The sequence below is a fragment of the Trachurus japonicus genome, chromosome 11, assembly GCF_045865225.1.
Source record: "Trachurus japonicus isolate A0001 chromosome 11, Traja_1.0".
Taxonomy (NCBI): Eukaryota; Metazoa; Chordata; class Actinopteri; order Carangiformes; family Carangidae; genus Trachurus; species Trachurus japonicus.
The window spans coordinates 30,806,126-30,822,929 of NC_140917.1; the positions used below are offsets into that span (position 1 = coordinate 30,806,126).

Here is a 16,804-nt window from a genome sequence, read left to right on the forward strand (position 1 = left end):
GCGGTTGTAGAAGCTACATATGTGAAAGGAAAAAAACGGTATCTTTGTTATAACTTGGGCGAGTTTGTGCAGTGTTGATTTAGTTCGGGAAAGTCCGAGACCGCGTTAAAACATGAACGTCAGCTCAGAGTTCACTCATCTGGGACTAGAAAATCATTTCTGTTGCTAGGTCGTTACTAAGGTTCGGACTATTTGCTGTAGAGGTGAACTAGGTTCCATTACACATAGGAGTCTACTGACGTGACTGATTGTGTTTCAGTTATTAGTCAGACCCCATTTATTTCCATGGAAACGGGAAGCACACTCGCAAAAAACTTTAAATTTTGAGAGCAAAACGTCCATCAACATGAATATTTATTTAATTATACGCTCTATTTTGTTGGTAATTGTTGTATAATCGCAATATTACCCGCCTCGGTCCTGACCGCATCACCGTCGTGCTCAAATGACGTTAAAGCACACCCTCTCGGGTAATATTGCTTAATTCAAATGGGGTCACCTGAAATGTCTAGGCTAGTAATTGATTAAAAAAAAAAAAAATACTGATAAAAATAGTTTTTTTCAACTAATTATTAGGCTATTCTTTTTAAAGGTGTACAGAAAAGAAAAATGAATTTGATTCCACTGTGGGTCCTAACATTATTGTAATAACTCATCTATCAGACGATGTAGCCCAAACTTTGTGCAAAATTCTATTTTTGAGTAAATCCAGGATGAAAGTGTGGTATTTTTTTTTTTTTGCATTGGATAATGCAGGCACACGGATTACGTCACGTTGCTCACGATTCATCAGCCACTGATATTGGATCTGTCATCTGTCAATCCAACGTCTGAGACACACACACACACCGAGCTCGGTCTCGCTCCAAACATTGAATATCCCGCCCGCTCGATAACGACCAATCAAATTCGTTTTCCTTACTTGGGTAAACTCGTGCGGCAACTCGTGGACACTCGTAGAAGGAGGTGCGACAAACAGGACAAACGGCCAGTTCTGAACACCTTTAAAATTATAGTTAAGAACACCACGCAAATTCTTAAAAAAACTGTATTCTATACTTTCACAACTCAAATAAAATGCAGAATCTAGAAATATCTGAACTGGCTCTTGATTGACGGCCGTGATCACATGATGTGGTCACCAGAAAATTGTTATGTCAAAATGGGGTCAAAAGGGTGGGAACCACTGACCTAACCCGAGATTGAGTCAACATCAAGACTTTGGGGGGGACGAGACCAAGTCGTAGACTGAGACCAAACAAATGCGAGACCATTTTCAAGACCATTACTGTATCCAGTGCCAATCCTCATAATAATCATGCGGCTTGATATTTACATTATTCCTCCTCAGCTAAAAAGAAAAGATGATTTTATATCAAATCTAAACCATATTTAAAGCAGAAGTAAGTGATATATTTGTGTTAATATAAGTCTTAAATAGTTATATCTTCCGACAGCAATCACTTACATAGAGTGTTTGGACTGAAACACGGGTCTGTCAGTCACTCTGCTCTGCTCTGAGCCGAGGAGAAAACATTTATCGTATCCTACAGTTTTTATCCAATGAGGAGAGAGAACGGCATGCAGGGCTGTGTGTGCAGCCAAGGGACGCCGTGAATGTGGCGACGTAGGGACGAGGACTGTTATGGTGCGTTCAAGGAAATTCGTATTTTTCCGACCGTGCAGTCGTACCAGTTCGATCTGGTACAAGTTCACGGGTCGGAAGTTACGAGTGGCTGTTATAGTGACTTTCACCGGTAAAACAGGTCGGAAAAACACGAGTGGGTTGTCTGGAACGCTACAAAGTCGTAAGTTGTGACTTGAAGCTGTAATTTACGATTTCAAAAGCCTGACTGGAACGCAGCATTAGCGAAAACGACCGGACCACTTACTTCTGCTTTAATTGAAATAAAGTTTGGACTGAACAGGATAACACAGCAGCACACAACCTGCTGAAGTCTCAAGTTTTTCAGATGGCTACCCAAACATACTCTTTTGTAGAACAATTTGAATTATCTTAAAGGTTTTGAATTACATGACATAAACCAAAGTGAGTGAGTGACAGAGAGAGGCATTTGCGGTTAAAAAAAAATAAAAAGATGTCACTGCAGCTGTGGTCTTGACTGGTCTGGAGAAAAAAAGTCTCGGGATCGGTCTCGAGTAACACCAGTATGCAAATCATGTAGGAACTTACTGTACAGTATTTACCCTGTAACATTCAGGTGACCTTGAAAGTGGTATACACATTGTTCTTCCTAGAGGCAACAGACGTTATGCAAACAGGTTCTGCATTTTTCCCTCATAAAACAAAAGGTCACATGGTTCATATATGCAGCTGTGATTTGGCTTGCCACAGCAGTATCTTCCTGCTCTGTGTTCTCCCCAAGGTTCACACAATGCTATGAATGAAGAGTGTGTGTGTGTGTGTGGTTTACCATGAATTGAGGTGACCTGAAAAATAAAAAAATCTACCTTAAAGCAGAAGTAAGTGATATATTTGTGTCAATATAAGTCTTGAATAGTTATATCTTCCGACAGCAATCACTTACATAGAGTGTTTGGACTGAAACACGGGTCTCTCAGTCCCTCTGCTCTGCTCTGAGCCGAGGAGAAAACATTTATCGTATCCTACAGTTTTTATCCAATGAGGAGAGAGAACGGCATGCAGGGCTGTGTGTGCAGCCAAGGGACGCCGTGAATGTGGCGACGTAGGGACGAGGACTGTTATGGTGCGTTCAAGGAAACTCGTAGACTCGTGTTTTTCCGTCCTGTGAAGTTGTATCAGTTTGATCTGGTAGGAGTTCACGGGTCGGAAGTTACGAGTGGCCGTTATAGTGACTTTCACAGGTAAAACAGGTCGGAAAAACACGAGTGGGTTGCCTAGAACGCTACAAAGTCATAAGTTGTGACTTGAACCTGTAATTTATGATTTCAAAAGCCTGCCTGGAACGCAGCATTAGCGAAAACAACCGGATCGCTTACTTCTGCTTTAATATACACAACATTCATGTGGGTTTAAATTCTGTTTCCATAGGCAGTGAGGCTTTATGTTGAGCTATTTTCCTGTTTAGTTGAGACGCAGTTCGACAGTAGAGCAGCGACTAAAAAACATCAATAGCCTAGTTGTTGGTGTCAGTCCCTGAGATTCAAAGAGTAGGTCTAGAATACTTACTAATAGTGACCTCAGTAGTTCATGTGTAATTTAAACATGAAGACACTGCACTCTGTACTCTTACTTTTTCGTTTTGACTGATGTTATCACTCTACAGTACATCGCCTACACACTGTAATGTAACCACAAACTGCTCTACAAGAGAAGAGATAGATTTGAACAAAATTACTCCTGAATGCTCAGCCTTTAATAAACATAGCATAAGAAGACTGTGGGAAGCCATCTCCCATCATCTGCACTTTAACCAAACTGCAGTTTTCTTGGCAGCTAAACTTTCTTAGGCTGGTAGATAGACAGTTAGTTGTTTAAGGCTCAAACATCAACTAATGCAGTGGAGAAAGCAGCACAGCTCTGTCCCTTTTACACACTTGGAAAATGTCCAAGTCAATAGGACATAAAAGGTGATATAAGGTAAGTGAACAGGCCCCCACCAAGTGATCAGTGCCATTCAAGGTAGCGAATTCAGCACGGGGACATTCACAGATCACCGCTGGAAGACTTTGAAACCTTACGCTAATAATTTACCGGCAAGATGTGTATCTGCTATAGCAGTTCTTACAGATTAGTAGGCTACTTTTATGATCATTATGCATCACAATGCAAAGTTCATAAAACCAAGAAGACCAAATGGTCAATGCTCAACTTTTTTTTTTTTTTTTTTACTAGGACATGACTTAAATGTTTTTTTAATACTCCTACAGAGTATTGCATGTTATTGTTAAATGCAATTAAAAGCAATAGCTAATGATAAAATTTACAATTACAATTTATCGACTTTCATAACAACAAGAATGATAACAGGAATGATAATAAAAAAAAAAAATTATAAATATATAATAACAATAACATTCTCCCTCTTTTTCAAAATACAGTAGGCACACACACTAATAAGTTAGAGCAGTGTTTCCTGCCTTGTCTGCATGTACCAGGCCTACTGTAAAAACAGCCAACCGCCATCGAAAAAAAAAAAAAAAAAACTTGGGAGTTTGTAATTAGGGCGAGGCTTATTTTGCTCGGTTCCTGCCCGTGATTCGGCTCTCTGATTCCCCACAGCGATCAGTCGGAGCGCTGCAACTTACTGTGCCGTTTTCAAGGTTTGTTTTTCGGTTCCATGTTGAAGTTTTTTGCGTCCGGAGCTCCTCAGACTCTCCTCTCGTAGCCGCATACAGTGTTAGCGGATACACATACACACACAGAGAGAGACACACACACGCAGAAGCCCTCGCCTGATTTGCACCAGCGCGGGTCATTTCAGGTTAAACCCTGGCGCTGTGTCCCGTCCAGTTTAGCCGACGGAGATCAACGCTGGTTCCAGCTGAGGAGGAATGCACGGACACCGGGACTCCTATTAGATTCTTTTGGACGCGAGCTTCTTCTTGCATATGCGGTATGTTTTTACATTTCTTGTTATTCGTGTCAACAGCCAGTGACAACCTCTCCAGGAACTATGTGTTTGACATTAGCGCTGGTAGGTGGGCGTAGAACGCTTCCTAAGCGAATTTTCACATGAACGTCCACGCTTTGACACGGCAGCCTGATGTGCTTCTGGTGTCCTGTGCACTGAGCGCTGTGTACAGTGTGTGTGTGTGTGTGTACGTGCGCTGAACTACAGTCACAATTTCCGCAACTGACGGCGGGCTGCTCGGTGGGCTGACGGTTCACAGTCGGGTGGACGTGACTTGGACCTTTCCAGAACTAACCGAGTGTTTCCCGCAGTTCGGGGTCTACTGAGCCCACCGAGCAGCACTTTATCACCGTCACATTTCAACTTCACAGATGCTAAACTCGGCTCCGTGACGCCCACGGCGGCGGTCTGTAGGCATGAGGGGGCGCGAAAAAGGAGGCTTTAATTTCATATTTAATTAATTTCTGTTGGGTTTTAATACACGCCGAACTGAATACCGGCTTGTCAGAGTAAATAAAGTAACTTTTAAGTTGTTGTTGGGGGTTGGGGAGTTTGTCAAAAAGCGATAGCAAAGTAAATTGGTCTAAAGTTGAAGCGTGGTTCTGTCGGTAGGCTAGGAGACCAGAACCCGGAGAAGCTTTTATGGGTGCACTGACACTGGGGCCACTTGTTCCGTACCGTGCTGAAACACGAATGTCACCCCCCCTCCCCTCTCCTCTCCTCCGCCGGACCGCACTCACATTATTTACCCCGAGCCCAAGTGTACTGAAGCACCGTTGCCTCCGACACATACGTCATCACGTTTATATGACATGCGCGTGGCGCGACGTCATCATAAATGACTGTGTGTCTGCAGACCCGGAGACCTGCACATTCAGACCCCTGCACATGTGGACCCGCACATTCAGACCCCTTGGTTTTTTGCTAAGGCGCCACAGGTCTGTTTTGTATGCTAATGGATACAGATAATGTATATGAAATATGGACAATATGGATGGCAGTAGGAACGTGAGTATCGAACGTGAATCACATTGTTCGTTTAATGTTATAAAAGTTTTTGTCGAAAATGTATCTGACAGTGTAACGACCGTTTGACCATAATACGTTTACTACGATTGTCTTATATGCATGTCAAATTCAGTAATATATAATATTGATCTTCTTGGAAGCTCGCTTGGCTGGCACATTTTGTTTAAGTTTAAGTTTAAGTACTTTATTTGTCACATATACTGTACAGCCTACAGTGAAATTCTTTCTCTGCATTTAACCCATCCCTGAGGAGCAGTGGGCAGCCACTGTGCGGCGCCCGGGGACCAACTCCAGATCATGAGCCAGTGCCTTTGGTCAGTGGCGCTGACTGGAGGATTAACCTAGCCGACATGTTTTTAGTGGTGGGGGAAACCGGAGTACCCGGAATGAAATGAAACCGAGATACTTTTAATATTGTGTGCTTAAAATAAAGAGAAATAAAATTATAGGCTATGTGTGTGGGCCAATGTGTTCATAAAATATGAAATGTCATACTTTTGTGGAAACGTTGGCCCACACTGTCAGATACATTTTCGCCAAAAACTTTTATGACATAAAACGAACAACGTGATTCACGTTTGATACTCACGTTCCTCCTGCCATCCATATTGTCCATATTTCGTATCTGGCATATCTGTATCCGCATACAAAACTAATAGTAACCCCATGCAATAGAACATTTAAAAGCATTTTATTTCATTATAGGCTTTTAAAAAAAGTTTAAAAGTGTTCCAAGCTTCACAAACAATTAGATCTTGGCGTTTTATTTGGATTTTGCCCTGTCAAAAAACCATAGTGCGGGTCCAGACTGTGCAGTTGCAATTTCACAGTCAACCACTAGGCGGCATTAAGGGGTCTGAACATGCGGGCCCACAAGTGCAGGGGTCTGCCTGTGCAGGTCTCCGGGTCTGCAGCCATACTATTGGTTGTTAATACGCAGTTGCAGCAGCAGGATGAAGAAGGAAGCTGAAAACATGGCTCACTTACGTGCGAAACTGTACTTTTAAGCATGCACAACCAAGTGTACCCACACCTCTTCCAACCGTACTGGGCAAGGGAAGCGTACCGTACTCAAGCATGGTACACTTGCACTCACACTAGCCAAATAATCCAGACTTTATGGAGCAAATGTGCTTGGGCACGGCACGGTTGCCTAGGTCGCATTCACACCAGCCTTTTTTAGTCCGGTTGAACCGAACCCTAGGGCGTTTCCCCCACACCAACACTCTGGTGCAGACCAAACAATCGCTCTCTGGCCCACATCGTGACAGTGGTCTTGGTCCGCAGTCATATACCAGCCATTCATATGCGCGATACTTTAAAGTCTGCTGAGATACAGTCCATCAGCACCAACATGAAAATAAGCCGACAATGCTCCATGTTGTAATGGTTGAGTAGAGGTTGTCTGTTGTCTGATGTCTACTCACTTAACCTATACGACCAGTAACCGAACGACATTTGTGGCCATGTGACTTTTGTTTACAATTTTTGGACCGTTTTAGTTCGGCCTTTGTTAATGCTAACCAGACCAATTGAAAATTTGCAAAGATATATCATCCTTGCCTTGCACAACCACCACGCTATGAGATAATGACGGAACGATACGAAACAGAGCCGTTTTCGAGGTAAATTCATACAAAACAGCTGATGCGCGTTGCGTTCAGGGACAGTTTTTCAGCAAGCAGTCTCCGTATTTACCCTGTATTTACCTCGAAAACGGCTCCGTTTCGTATCGTTCCGTCATTATCTCATAGCGTGGTGGTTGTGCAGGTCACAACTTGTCTACAAAAGCGCTGTGGAGTTTTGGGATGTTGAATTTGATGAGTTTAATGAGGGAAACCAAGAAACTCCCTTAGCCTCCATAGCGTAGCTCTGAGCAGCCAGCTGCTGCGCTCCGCCGTACTGAAAATAGCTTACACCTACAATTAAAGGTAATGAACCTACTGCTATGACTATAGCGATTATGGCAATGGGCCAATTTGCCAAAATGTTGAACTATCCCTTTAACTACATGACTTGTGACTTGTTACGAGTGAGAACGGAGGCTCTCTGTCTTCCACCTGGCGTCTGATGACTGAAAACCAACCTTGCAACATCAGTGTAGTACCTGGCCGCCGCCCCGGTGTCCTAGCTCTTGCCTCCGCACACCGCAACACAAACACACATCGTAACATCGCATATGTTATGTAACGTTTTCCACCATTTATAAATTTTCGCCAGCTTTGTTGTAAACAAATGCACATGGGCGAGAGGAGCGTAACCAAAACAGCGGAAAATCGAGCGGACCTGCATAGTTCCCCTTTAAGACAAGTCACTCACTTCATCGCTGTGATGTCAGCATGGTATTTGCTGTGTGCGATCAGCATCTTGTACATACAATGCAAACAAACATGTCCGACAGTGCGTTAGCGGCCTTAAAGGTCGGACCTGTGGACATGACTGTTCAGTTGTTATTCAGTGTTGCGTAATTTGACAAAGCACGTGTGGTTATCCTTCAGGGAGGGACTTGTTTGTAAGTGTAAAGTTGGGTCATTGCTCAGTATTTTTGAAGCTCTCCGTAGCATGACAGATGACATGTCGCCTTCACGAACAGTACATCAGTGGCTAAAATCGGCTGTCAAAAAAAAAATAAGCGCGCACAACACACACATACACACATGATTGGCTTAGTAGCTGAAAAAGTATTTTTGACACATAAAAGAAAGTGGCACTTTATTCTGCGAGTTGTTTTTCCATAGGCTTATTCAACATGGAAGTTTCCGAGTATCCACTGAAGCAGCATCAGTTTTTTTAACTTGGAGTATTTATGTTCACCTGCCTGTTTCCACGTAAATGTGCGAGTGCTTGCATGAACATGTTTCCTGTAATGCAACCTACAGTCTTTACAGTTGCTTACAGTTTATTCCTGCATTTTGCATACAGCACCATGACATCACTGGTCTCCAATTCTCCATTCAGTATAACCAGTTTGTGACATAAGGGAGATGGCTGGGGAAACATTGGCATGAAATTATCAGTTAATTTACTTTCTTTGATGCGTTTGTTGAAACTTGTAAGATTATTTTCAGCTCTAGAAGGATGCCCTACCCACGTGATGACAGTTGTGAATTTTACAATAACAAGCCCCGACTCCTGAAAGGGCAGAGCACACACACACACACACAGCGAATGGGTACAGTCTGTTTGGACCAGACATCTTTTATCTGTACCTATAATTGTGTGAGTTGAACTGGTGGCATTTCCTTTCCAGCTCATGAGGCATTGTCACACAATCACTTGGTAAATGATTACATGTGATTGATTCAGATCAGTTCATCAAGGGGCTGAAGTTTGAAACCACTGGCGTTGCCATAAAAGGTGAACATAGAGAACCCCATCAGATTTAAAGCATTTATTTTCATTTGGCATAATTTAAGACCCGCGCATGGATCCAACAAGTGATTCACTTACAATCCTGTTGTCAACTCTACAGGTTTTATCAGGTGGGGCTGTAGTTTGAAAGCAGTAAATATAAAAGACCTTACACATTTATGACTAACCCACACAGGTGTTTTCACTTCTCCAGCCAGATAAGACCTTTTCAAAGAGAGCGCGGCTATGTGTAGACAGTTTGATTGTCACCACTTTCACCTTTCTGTTTTATTGCACTCACCAAGGCAGTACTTTATTTAATTGTTTTGGAGGTGGAATCAAACAATTTTATTTATTTAGGCACCTTATGAACAGTTAAATATCGATTAAAAGCTGTCAGCATAGTCCTGCCAAACCTGAACACACGTCTCAGCAGAATGACTGAAAGCACCAGAGTGGATGTACAGGGCTTTAATGTTCAGGGGTAAGGGTTAATTATCCGCTTGGTCCACACCATGTCAAGTATCAATGCTGCTATAGAGTCTGCCAGTAAACCCAGAACTCTGTTAGTGCTTTTACCACTTTCAGTTCCCTTGTCAATAAGTTTTTTGAATGGGATTTTGGTAAAATAACTCAAATTAGGTCTGTGGTTAAGAAAAGCTTAAGCGAGTTTCAGGTTTTGTTCTATGGCATTTAACACATCAGTAAATAATAGCCTACTTGTGAATTTTGAAGCTTTTACATGTGGTAAAAAAGGCTGTTGCTAACAAGTTGCTCAATACAAACAAACCCAGTCTGGGACATTAACGCCCCCCCCCCCCACCAACAGGCCAGCGTGTTCTTATGGAGATCATTTGATGTTATTTATGGCTCTTCAACAAGTAGAAACAGTCTCATTTCCCCATTAGACAACGTTTTTACAATGAAGTGGCTGAAATCAGTGGAAAGCTTAGTGGTGGTGATGACAGTCATGTGACCGTGTAGTAGTCCGTTAAAGCCTGATGTTAGCTTTTTACTTCTGGCCATCGCATTTAAGCTTATAAAAGGTGTTCATATGTGAAGATTATCTCACTGAACTAAATTTGTAAGTAGAGCTGGGCGGTATGACCAAAAATTTATATCACGGTATTTGACGGTATTTTTTTTTTCATGCATGACTGGGTGTTAACCCCATTTTCTAATAATTTAGAAAATAATTAATGCTGTAAATTGGCTTAGGATGACCTATTTTACTGTCACGAGGAGTGAATCTTGTAGAAGAACATTAGTATCCAGACTAGTATAAACACGGGTTTGAATGGTCCCACAAAATGCTGCTGTTCACAAAGAGGTGGCAGTGACACTCATAACTGTATTGAGGTGAAGGAATCAGAATGCATGACTGTTGCAGTCAAAATACAGAAGCCTTTATTAATATAATACAGACTAAAAAAATAATCAACTGGATTATATATAAAGATTTTTGCACATGAGAATAATCATCAATCTAAAATGCTATCTAATAAATATCTGTTCTCAAAATGAATTCATGACATCAATTATAAATAAACATTTCTTCATACACACACAAAAAAAGTCCAGACAGTAGGGCTACTGCTTTGCAAGTCAGTCTGTGACTCGTAACAGGGTGGCATGGGGGGACTGTGCTCAATCAGAGGTGTGCCTTCAGATCATAACAACAGGTTGAGAGCCAGAGGACTTCTCTCTCTGTCTGTGTTAACTGAGGCAGTGAAACACACCTGCTTTAGTGGCCTTGACTTTATGAAGTTGATCGCTTTGATGCTGTCGTTTAAAATCTCATGTAACACCAACCTGAATTCATAAAGTTTCCTCATGAAGCAGTCAGGAGGCTCACCGACATGACGTGCATGTTTTGTGTTGAGATGAGGCTGGAGATGAGCAGCTTCATGCCACTGTTTGCTAACTTCTCCCCACAAAAGAAAAAAAAAAACACGACAGCTCGAGTGGGTTGCAACTCGTGGACGTAAATCCCTTCATCACAAATTCTTCTGAATACTGTCGGGATTTTAGGGTTAGGGTTTCACCTTTTTAAAAAATTTTTTTATCACTTATCCCTCCTGTTTCAACCAGGACTCCGTTGTTTGATTGACAGGCGATGCCGTGCGGCAGATGTCAGGTTGGGTTAAACCATCTAGTGTGGGGGAGACTTTTTTTTTAGGATAATTAAAAAAACAAAACATTTAAAGATTATGGTTGTTGTTTTTTAAAGCCGAAGTACTTCCACACCACCGACACGGCTCCTCTTTTTGGTATAAGTTCCTCTGTGTCTGTGACATTTTCTCCGTGCATGTAATTCACCACTCAACCCAGGCATGCAGCTTGTTTGGTAAAACTGCAAAACAGTCCCCCTCTCAAACAATGTCCCGCGGCGCGACGTTCCGCCGCTCTGTGTTCCCAACGTTTTGTATACGCTACACACTCACCGGTATTGGGGTATATGAAAAATTCATATCATAAAAAAAAAAAATCACCGGTATTCGGTATGAACCGGTATACCGCCCAGCTCTATTTGAAAGTATCATGAACTTGTGTTTTAGTCACAGAGCAGATCATCCGGGAACCAGCATGATGCTAAACTTCAAGTTTTGACGTCAGCCCTGGCAACACTGTGTTGGTGCAAAGGTATTTCTGGCCTCGTCTTTTGCCCTTAATCCGAGGGAGAGAAAGAGTGGGCTTGACAGGTGCTTTGAAAACTGAAGTCTACATTCAGCGTTTTCTTCATGCAGGAGATTTGTTGCAGCTCCATTCTCCACAGGAGCAGAAACAATGAAAGCGGCTAGTGGGGCTGGTATTGTTTTCACCTTGTGAGTCTAGGGATGAACTGGTAACTTGTTGGACGCTGTATCAAGGTAGAAAAGCCAGACAGTTGATTTTTAATTTCACTTTTCTTCTGTATCACACATGAGCAGGTTTCAAAAGTGAAAGTGAGAGAGAGAGCCGTATGCGAGCCTCCGTGTGAGATGCATCAGTTGGCGAGTGTGTGTGTTTCAGTCTGAGCTGGTTGCTGCCACAGTGTTTCTGCTTTAACAGAGTCATGCTGGGCAAGTGACAGGTGTGTCTGAAAGATGATACAGAGTGGAGAAATAATATAATGCAATAGCTATTCCATACTTCAGAGTGGAAATTCAGCAGGCAAACTCAGTACTGCTATTAGTTGAATGTGTCATTTCAGTATTTGAATGCAAATATTGAGCTGTTTAGACGAGTTCAAGTGATGATGATGTGTTATCACTGCGTAAAACAACCTGATGGTTATAATTTTGATGTTACATTTTTTACACCATTTCATATCTAGTCATGGCAAAGTGTGGTCCTGAGAACACAAACATCTACCTCTAGTTTTGTAATGCAAAGCTGTGCATCTACATATTCCAGAAAAATGATTGGTTCTATGCTGCTGTATTCATTTTAATGGAGGTCTACTGAGACTGTCCTTGTTCAGCAGCCTACAGTGCCTTGCAAAAGTTGAACTTTTCCACATTTTGTCACATTACAACCACAAACTTAAACATAATGTTTTGCATGTCGGCCATAAAGTTCAATTTTGGTCTTTGATTTAAAAAAAATCTTGAACAGCATGTATCATTTTCCTTCCACTTCACAACAATATGCATGGTGTTCAAGAATTTTTACAAATCAAAGACCAAAATTGAACTTTCTGGCCGACATGCAAAACGCTATGTCTGGCAGAAACCTACAGTACTGTAACACTGCACATGAACCTGAACGCACCATCCCTCTGTGAAACATGGACTTTTTCTATTCCTAACCAGTCCACGTACTTTTAGTGGCAAAGTTTTGCAGTCTAAAGGCCTTTGTACATTTTTTCCGTCCGAAATTGCCGCACGTCAAAAAATAAATTCAACCCCATGTTGTGTCAATCATGTTTACACACCGAGTCCGAAACTTTCATCCGTCATTAAAGTTTTCGGAACAGGTATGATTTAATGCGTTTTTCGCATCCGTGAAAAGCCTTTTGACCAATCACATCAGCGTTTCGAGGCTGGACAGGGAGAGAGAGAGAGAGAGAGAGAGGATCACCGCTGAGTGGGTGTCCGTCTTCTGTTTATGTGTGAGCTAATAATCAATATCTATCAAACTGGACTGCTGACATCCTAAAATAAACTGTTAAAGTGATGATGATAGTTCTGCTGCTCATTTACAAGCAGGCCGATCCCCTCGTTACTGCGTCCTCTCAGGATGGACACTTTTTCTCTTTCATTTCTCGACAAGTGAGAGAACCACAAAGTGCATCACTGCGTGACGATTTTTGTCTCCCTCTTTGGAACACAAAATAAAAACGCATGCAAATAAAACGCAACGGATTCAGTGTGCAAGGAGCCTGTGCGTAACGTTTTTTGTCGGATGACGGATACGAAAAACGCATGCGAAGAAAATGGACTCAGTGTGCAAAGACTTAAGTCTTAGATAGCCATGGTGATCACTGATGATCTCCGCAAGAAGGATCTAGGTTTAATCCCTGGGCCTGGGGCCTTTCTGGGAGAGTCCACATGCGCTCCCTGTGCCTGTGTGGGTCTAAACACACACACTCTGCTGATTTATGACTTTAAATTGTCTTAGCATGTGAACGTGTGTCTGTGTGTTGTTCATCTCGATATGTGGCGTGGCCCTGTGATGGACTGGTGGTGACCTGTCCAGAGTGTAATGCCCCACCCCTCGCCCCGTGTCTGTCCTCTGGCTTCCTCAGTCCAGAGGCACAGTAGGTTGATTGGAGACTGTAAATTGTCCGTGTGTGTGACGTGTGGCATTGTGATAGAATGTAAGCTGAAGACTGAGACTGAATTCAGACTGACAGAGGAGGTGACTCATGGTGTACAGCACATGGTCTCTAGAAGTGTGAGATTCAACTTATTATGGTCTGTTGGTAAAACACTGAAATACCAACACAATTTTCAAACTTAAATGAATCAACATATCAATTTGCAACCTACAGTTCATACAGAATCCTCGCCCAACAGGTTTAGATAAGTATGTGGTCCCCACCCTAATGTCAAGTGTGTATGCAAATATGTGCTGATGTAATAAGTTAATTAATTCACTGATATCTAAGGTAAAACCGCTAAAGCTGTGTTGGTTTCTGCTTGTTAATTGTAAAAAACAATGTATATTAGTCTTTTATTGCAGTCTGTGTGGGTTATTAACCTGGTGCTCTATCTATTGTGTTTCTTTTTTTTGGCCAGTTGGTTAATCATGAAAATAATCTAAACAAAATGATGATTTTGTTGGTTGCAGCCCAACGAATGAAAAATCAATAATAGATCTGACTGGCTATGGGGCAGTTAACCCAGTATTCAAAGACTCATTTCTCATGTTAATTTCATTGTCCAAGTAAATGGGATAAAGGGTTATAGTTTGTTTTGATCAAAGTTTTGTAGTTTGTTGTCTTAATGGCTTCACCAACTACGCTGTCCCGGTGCTAATTTATTCAATGGCTCACTTGATACGAGTTTGTTGATGTGCAAATTATTATGATTCAGCCAAAAACTTCACTTTGAAGAAAGAGAGTGTAAAGCATGCAGCGCAGTATATTGTCTATAGCTGTATCTCTGAAACATGTCCGTTTGTAATGATCTACCATTACTATTAAAACAGTACTGGGAGGACTTGGGAAATAATTACACTTTCCCCTTGTACTTTGATCAGACTGACCCATAAATGCAACCCAAGTGTATGGGATCATGTATTGAGCTTTGAGCACTACCACAATGTGTGTTCTTACATTTCAGTAGTGGAACTTAACCTGTCAAGTCTATAAGATAGATGTGGAATAAAGGGCAAGCCAGAACCAGACATGAAACTGGGACAAAAACATAATCATAACATAAAATGCTGCGGGCGTCGTCATCTGATTTTCTCTACTTATTGCAGATATTGCAGTAGCGGCCTCATCAAAACATGCCGAAATGTTATCACACCAACACTCTGTCATGATACAGGCACAGCCAAAGCCAGTTCTCCAACTGGAGCTGTGGCTCACGAGGCCGTTGGCTGTGTGAGTTGGCACGTAAATGATTGTTTGCAAGTACGGGCTCATTCTGAAGGCAGCGACGTCTGCTATGAATTTATCTCCCTCTTGCAAAAGTAGAATGCAGTTTATTTGTACCATTCAACATGAGTCGGTTTGATTCATTGCATTGTTTCTAAAGGGGATAGACGTTATGGTAGCTTTATCAAAGAAGAGGTACAGATAGCAATTTATTTAAGAATGAACTGTACAATTCAATAATGTAACTAGTATCTGCAGCACTTTAACAGGAGTGATGATGGTGTTGCCAACTGGATCATGGTTCAGGTTGTGCAACTAGTCTTAACAGTTTTAAATAGTACTATCTGGCCAATTTTACTAATGTAAGCTTAGCTACTGCTGTTAAGAGTTTACAGCGTTGGTAAAGTAATGTGTAATGTATGTAATGTATGGATGCTTTACACTTTTAATACTCTGGCTGAGAGAAGCACTGTGTCTGGGGAGTTTAGCTGCACCTCCCACCTTCTTTACTGCAGCGGCGTGCAGCAGGCCACCAAAACAAACCAACACGTCACCGGATTGGTCGATTTCACTCATCTGTGATCAGTATCAGTGGCAGATTGGGGACATTCCTTGTTCCTACTGTTTTAAAAGGATCTCCCACATATGTCATCAGCTCATTGAGCCTCATCAGTGTACCATAACCATTCCTTACCCATGGAAGTATCTAGTTGGAACATGAACATGGGCTATTACAGTAAAACGCCTGATTGCACAATTTCAAACTACATAATAATGTATCTTGCATCTCGCAACACCAGGTTATCAAGTTTATTTGAAGCTGTGGGTTCTATAAAACGAGAGATTATGCTTGGAAACCCAGCTCTTCAGATAAAGACTTTAGCTGCTATCAACTCCATACGCATTTTGTACGTCAGGTTGAGTTATTGCTAATGAAATCATATCATCAATTATCAATCAGCTGTCAGTGTTCCAGTAATGTGGGTACAGGTAAATGGACCTGAAAGCTCACACCAGGAGACAGCTTTAAGGTGGGACCTATTGCACTGAATCAGTGAGACAGGAAGGGTTGAACATGAAGGCAACTCAGAGGGAACTGTGCCTATACGCATCAACATGCGTTTACTAGGGGTGCAACGGTACAGGTAGCCCACGGTACGATGCGTACCTCGGTTTTTGGCCACGGTTCTCGGTACGGTTTCGGTATGTGTTTTGTGCAGAGAACTTTTTTTTTCTCCCAAAATAATGTTTATAATTTATAATATTTATAATATAGCTCTCCTCTCTCTCTCTCTCTCTCTCTCTCTCTCTCTCTCTCTCTCTCTCTCTCTCACACACACACACACACACACACACACACACACACACACACACACACACACACACACCTAAACTGTCTGTGAACAGCCCCTAGCTCCTTTCTCTGCACACTCCTTAGTCTTTCAGTAGCTATATGGTGAACACTCTGAAGCCACTTTCAAACAGAGATCGTGCTATATTGCCGTCATGGAAGACCGTCACTATGCTGGCAGCCACAGTCTCTCACTGGGAAAGAAGGAGTTAGTCTATTGTGTTTTTTTAAACAGCCTTTCACCACCTCTCATCCCTGTCAGTCAAGTCCTGCTCGACCTCGGTCTCTCTATCGCGCGCGGACACGCGGGCACGCGGACACGCGACCACACACATGCGGTGTGCATGGACAGAGCATGGATGTATTATATTAACGGGACAGAGTCCTGCTGGAACTCTAATAAAAGCTACATGTGCTAAATCGCGGTAATAACTAATTAATTTCCCCCGCGATTGCGGTCAGCGACCG

General features: G+C 42.2%; 2 protein-coding genes across 5 annotated transcripts in view; both read left to right on the forward strand.

Moving 5' to 3' along the window:
• The window catches only part of nkiras1 (NFKB inhibitor interacting Ras-like 1), a 284,351-nt gene that overhangs the window by 89,473 nt on the left and 178,074 nt on the right, over nt 1–16,804 (forward strand). The gene's annotated exons all lie outside the window — the stretch shown is intronic.
• The window catches only part of thrb (thyroid hormone receptor beta), a 144,500-nt gene continuing 131,863 nt past the window's right edge, over nt 4,168–16,804 (forward strand). For 2 of the 4 annotated variants that reach the window (XM_085792259.1, XM_085792262.1), the window contains exon 1: nt 4,168–4,559. The gene's annotated coding sequence lies outside the window, so the exon portion shown is untranslated. The remainder of the gene's footprint in view (nt 4,560–16,804) is intronic. The other 2 variants (XM_085792257.1, XM_085792261.1) reach the window with 1 other exon arrangement.